Source organism: Enhydra lutris, unplaced genomic scaffold, assembly GCF_002288905.1.
Source record: "Enhydra lutris kenyoni isolate GAN:26980312 unplaced genomic scaffold, ASM228890v2 scaffoldscaffold57, whole genome shotgun sequence".
NCBI classification, from domain to species: domain Eukaryota; kingdom Metazoa; phylum Chordata; class Mammalia; order Carnivora; family Mustelidae; genus Enhydra; species Enhydra lutris.
The window spans coordinates 8272288-8278636 of NW_019154141.1; positions in this window are offsets into that span (position 1 = coordinate 8272288).

Here is a 6349-nt window from a genome sequence, read left to right on the forward strand (position 1 = left end):
TCGCCTCATTGTTTGACTGATCTCGTAACTACCCTAGACGTGCTGGAAGGTCAAATCCGTTTGGAAGCAGCAGCAGTAGCATCGACATCACAAAAAAGTCAGTCACCTCATTCTGATAAAGACACTGTTCCTTTGAGACGGTCCTGGAACTGTCAACCATGACCTCTCTTTTTGGTTTTACCAGCTTCTTTTCCTTTCAAGATTCCTTCATGAGGAAGACAAATATGATTTTCCTCATATACAGAACTTAAGAATGAACATAGGGGAAGGGAAGAAAAATAAAATAAGATGAAATCAGAGAGGGAGACAAACCATAAGGGACCCTTAACTGTAGGAAATAAACTGAGGGTTGCTGGAGGGGAGGTGAGTGGGGGGCTGGGATAACTGGGTGATGGGCATTAAGAAGGCATTTAATGTAATGAGCCCTGCATGTTACACGCAACTGATGAATCACTGAATTCTACCTCTGAAACGAATAATACGCCATATGATCATTAAATTGATTTTAAAATAAAAAAAAAGTCCTTCAAAGGCAGCTACCCTCTCACTGAATAGCTATCTGCAAGCCAACCTCTTAATCATTTTTAAATGAAATTTTTGGGGTGCCTGGGTGGCTCAGTGGGTTAAAGCCTCTGCCTTCGGTTCAGGTCATGATCTCAGGGTCTTGGGATCGAGCCCCACATCCAGCTCTCTGCTCAGCGGGGAGCTTGCTTCCCCCTCTCTCTCTGCCTGCCTCTCTGCCTACTTGTGATCTCTGTCTGTCAAATAAATAAATTAAATTTAAAAAAAATAAATGAAATTTTGAAGGGTTTTAAACAGAAATGAAGAGGCTGAGTCATAATTTATCCCACCAGAGGGCGACATTTGCTAAAATAAACAAAAGGGATTAGCGGCTGCAGGAATTAACACCGGACATTATGAGAGAGCCGAGGCGGAGGCTCTTGGCTACCCTCAGTCACCTGCGGAAACTGGAAAACATACAGGCCTCTGGGGTCCATCCCTGGAGATGCTAGTGGGGGAAGAGGACAGGAAAAGGTGTCAGAAATCTGTTTTTTAAACATTCTCCAAGTTTGGGAATCACTGGTTCAGAGAGAAGTGAAAATAAGATTTTGTGAACTTACTTTCTCCCAACCCCCAGCTCCTCAGACATATTCCGGTCCTCAGACATATTCCAGACATAGTGCTGAATCCCATACACAAATTTTTCTTTCCTTGGTGAAAAGAGAGGGCTTATCTTCACACAAAGATCATGACCTTGGCCTTGTTTAGAGCATGCTATTTAATGCAACTTCCAGAAAGGTCATTTACTGCCTGCTCATTTTCAGGTCTTTTCTACAGGTCCAATTCAAAGGCACCCTACAAAAATATTTCCATTTCTGTTTCTATTTATCAGTGATGCCAGCTTTTGCTTTATCATAAGCAAAAAGCTGTCAAAACAGTACGTAATTACGGAACAGACTTATGGGCAAGGCTATCATAAATAAAACCAGAGCTTATCATAGGAGTTGCCAGTTAAGTGGAGAAGCGCATAAAACATGGGAATTGATTAAGTGTAAGAACAGTCTAAGTGTTGCGTAAGAAATTCTGAGAAATTCTGACGATCTGTAATAGCACAGTTAAGGCCTGGGGATTTGGTCCAACTGAGTACAAGATACAAAATATACCTACCTGGCCTAGACTCCTTGGAACAGATTTCTTTTTTTTTTTCTTTGTTGGATCTTTAAAGCTAATTTATGAGTCAGATGAGTCAGATTCCCTTTTGTGTTTCATCTACTGTGCTTACAGGGTCACAGTGACATTTTGAATTGTCAAAAGGCTGCCAGAGTTCCAGGCCAGAAAGTTCCCCTCCTAGACTTACACTGTTTGAGAAAAAGCACCAGAGAAGGATGTGAAAGCAGTATTTTCTAGTCAAGCTCCTCTTTTAACTCAAACTTGTGGTTTTGCAGATCCTGTCTTCAGCTGGCAAGCGGACAGGTAAAAAGCCCCTCCCAGTCTCTGGATTGTAGGCTCCTCCCTGGACCCGGGCCTATTCTGCCTAGGAGTGATGGACCCCCTGCTTCCACCCATCTCTCCGTCAATCCCAAACCTCTCTACACTGAAATGTGCGGATACCACTCTTCAAAATATGTCTACCTCTTTCACAGTTGCCAAGATTCATCACACTCTTAAAAATTGGTGTTAGGTGGTCACCTGGGTGGCTCAGTGGGTTAAAGTCTCTGCCTTCGGCTCAGGTCATGATCCCAGGGTTCGAGCCCCACATTGGGCTCCCTGCTCGGCGCGGAGCCTGCTTCCCCCTCTCTCTCTCTGCCTGCCTCTCTGCCTACTTGTGATCTCTCTGTCAAATAAACAAATAAAATATTTTTTAAAAAATTGGTGTTAGGCTCTCCAGGAGTGGTAGAGATAGGTCCCTTGACTTCCATCCAGGCGTTGGGGGCTGGGAATAGGGAACTCTGTTTATGGATTTTGGCTTCCAGCGAGCATCTATCTATTTTATATTTGAATAGGGTTGATCCAGACATTTGGGCTGTCCCTTGCTACTTCTTTGCTGTTTTCTCTAGCATTGCCTACTCCTTTCCCCCAAAACCCTGAAAAATCTTAGGCTGTCATGTGAGCAAGTCAGGAAAAATTAGAGAAGTTGCTATCCCTTATTTCTTTTTCTCCAAGGATATGCAAATGCGATGCTTTGAGTCTTAGTTTCTCCTGTTACAAACAATATGTCTTCTCTCTCCACTTCCATCCAAGTGGAGAGCAGCTGGGGACCCTGTGACCTGGGTGCCAGACTTTTAAGTTCAGGTTGATAGGCTACAATCCTCAAATAGATCTTGTATGAGTCCTCAACATACCCACTCCCTCCAACCAGTTGTGACCCATGTCATCTCCAGCTCCACGAAGTCACATCTACGAAATGCCACATTAACACACAACGCAAGCCGCTGAAATGGATTCTTTCTTTGCTTATAATTTTTGGAGAATGCCTTGGCTGTAGTTTATTCCAAAGGGAAGAGATGGCTGTTGGACAAGATTTGAGGGGAATTCCTGAGGGCAAACGGAAGAAAGGGCCTTGGGGCTCGCTGAGAAACAGTCGGAGCACCCTAGAGCTGTGGACTTGCGCGCATGGCAGAAATGTCGTGTTTGCTGGAGTCTCTGCCAGCTGCTGACCCTGGCTCCGGAGGTCGTCCATGATTCCACCACGACGGAAAGACGAAGCGGGGTCTCTGGACAGCCGGCACCAACAGTCTCCTGGACTTTCCCCTGAGTCTTGACACAGCTGGTCTCTCCGTGGGGCTGGTGGGACCGCCTGGGGACCGCGTGGGGAAGGGGTGCACCCGCGGGGCGGGACTGCCAGCCTCCCTCAGCCCTCGGCAGAGCTCCCTGCCTCAAACGCTCAGCGCCCCTAGACGCCGGACACCCAGGTCTGGTCCTTCTCCGGGGGAGCCGCGGCCGCGTGACTCCCCGAAGGCAGGAGGCCAGCGCCGCCCCGGCCCCGCCCCTCCAGAACAGCCCCGCCCCAGGCTCCGCCTTCGGGCCCGGTCCCCGCCCAGTTTCGGGGCCGCCCCTCGGTCGGCCCCGCCCCCGCCCCCGCCCCGACCGGAAGAAGCGCCGGCACCCGGCGCTTAAAGGGCTGGGCATGGGGGTGCCGCCACCGCCTAGTCAGTTCTGCGTCCGCTGAAGTCCCGCCGCCGCGGCGCTGTTGTCGCGGCGCCCCCGCCCCGTCCTCAGCCCGCCCTCCCGCACCGCCCCCCGGAGCCGGCCGGCCGGGCCGGGAGCCAGGCCCGAGTCCTCGCCATGCCGGTCCGGCTGCTGCTGGTGCTGCTGGCGCTGCTGCTGCCTGGCCCCGGGGTGAGTGACCCGGAGAGCGTGGGGTGGGGGACAGCGCGGGGCGGACTGGGGTCCGAGCCGGGATCGCGGCGGTGGTGGCGGCCCGGGCTCCCGAGCGCCCCAGCGGAGGCTCGGGCAGGACGTAGGAGACGGCGCCGGGCGGGGAGCGAGCACCTCGGGGCCGGCCTGAGTGGCGGCCGCGGTCGGCCGGGCCGAGGCTCACGCCACCCGAGGGGCCTCGCCGGCCAGCGCGGCTGTCACGGGCAGCGTCTCCCGGGGCCCCGTGCGCTCCCGCACAACTTTGCGTCGTCCCGGCGGCACCTTGGGGCCTCTCGAAGGCGCTTGGAAGGCGGCCCCACCTGCCAGACCCTTCCCACAGGTGGGCGCCGGGTCTGTCTGGAGGTGGCCGCGGGGCAAGGATAGAAGGGGCCCTATAATCGAGGGGGAGGGGAATGTCTTGCGCTTATAATCCTTGTTTGAACTTTTAAAAATTCGAGAACTTCGGGAAACGAATGCCCTTGGGAGCGGGTAAGCATTTTTACCTGCGAGTATGATTCTGCTTACCTGCCTTGCAGGTTTCTAAGTGTGCAGAGGCAGGAGGCATCCTTTTGGGCACCAAGACTTCGTTAAGCAAGTTAAGCTGTGGGATTTACACTCTTTTTAAAGATCCCATGTGAGACAGCGGTGAAGCCTCTTCAAAACTTTAAATGGAGACTGTCTCCTCATGTCAGAGCACTGTGGAGCGGTCCGAAGGGTCTTTTCATCTTTTCCTGGAGAGAAATGGCTGGATTACATTTATTTAACTATTTTAAGACCTTCACTAGGGCTGTAGATTTGGGCCCCGCGGCCGGGGAGGACATTTTGTGGACAGACTTGGCTTTTTTCCTTCTAGTTGAAAAAAACCCAAATTAGTAGTTTAAAAAAAAAAAAAAACACCTCATTGTTCAGGATGTGGGTATGGTACATTGGTTCAGGTTCTTGTTTAATGACTTCCACTATGTACCTTTTAATATGGTATATCATGTACCAGGTGTCCAGGTGGAGAATTGATGTGTGTGTATCTGAGTGCCACAGTGTGAAGTCTTCAGAGGTCATGCATGTTTGGTAAAAGTCTGTGCTCTTGGAGTAACAAGACCTTGAAAATAGATGAAGTAAAATATAAGATCACCTTTTTCAAATTTGGGGGTGTTTTAAGGGGAAAATTTGTATACATTTCATGATAGAACTCATGTAAGTTTTTTTTTTTTAAAGATTGTATTTATTTTAGAGAGAGAACACAAGCGGGGGGCAGGGGAGAAGGTGGGGGAGCCGAGGGAGAGGGAAAAACAAACTCTGGGCTGAGCAGGAAGCCCCACTGGGGTTTGATCCCAGGACCTTGGAATCATAGCCTGAGCCCAAGGCAGATGCTTAACAGACTGAGCCACCCCGGTGCCCCAAGTTTTTCTTCTAATTAAAAAAAAGAATCCACTTTTACAACTAGGGTCACATTTGAATGTGAACACTTCACCCTGGATTGCTTAACTGTTCCTCGGCATTTGTTCATGTGACATAATGATCAAACAAATGATATGGAAATTGATCATTTCCTATCAGGGTCTAGGTATATATGGTTTTTTTTTGCCACATCTTTCCATTGGCTGTTATTTCGCAGGATTCTAGTATTTTAGTTATTCAGTAACGTAGAGCCAAAAATAACTATTTAGCTTTAGTTGGGACTATAGTTTCAGTTTGTGTAAATATTTCCAAATTGTATTTAGAAATCCAAACTTCTCAAAGTTCATGGTACAATATTCCAGACCCTTATCAAAAAGTTACCTTTTAGTGTAACTGCTTTGTAAGTAAAATGTCAGAATTTTACTCCCGGAATTATCTACCGGTAAAAATTTTGATCCCCAAACATAGAATTATTATTTTAAATTTTAAATGGAACCCATTGCAGAGTTTGCAGTTAAACTAGGCAGGAGTGATATCCCGCAAAACCTTTTGGGTGTAAAATTGGACAAACCTGAGTTCAAACTGGTCACTTGCTGGGCACAGCTATGTGCCCTCAGACAGATTATTTTACTTTTTAGAGAGTCTGTTTACTGATACGTGAAATGGGGATAACTAGCACATGTGAAGGCACCTTGCATATCATAGGTAATAAATGTAACCCCCCATGTTTTTTACTGTCATTATTTTTTTAATGTTATACATTCGCCAAAGAATATTTTCTTTCCTTTTTTTTTTTTTAATATTTTATTTATTTATTTGACAGAGCACAAGTAGGCAGAGAGGTAGGCAGAGAGAGAGAGGAGGAAGCAGGCTCCCTGCTGAGGAGAGAGCCCCATGTGGGGCTCTATCCCAGGACCCTGAGATCATGACCTGAGCCGAAGGCAGAGGCTTAACCCACTGAGCCACCCAGGTGCCCCTCCAAAGAATATTTTCAGTGCTCTTTTTTTAAGTTTTAAATTTATTTTAAGTAATCTCTACACCCATTGTGGAACTCGCACTCATGACCCTGAGATCAAGAGTCGCATGCTCTACCGGA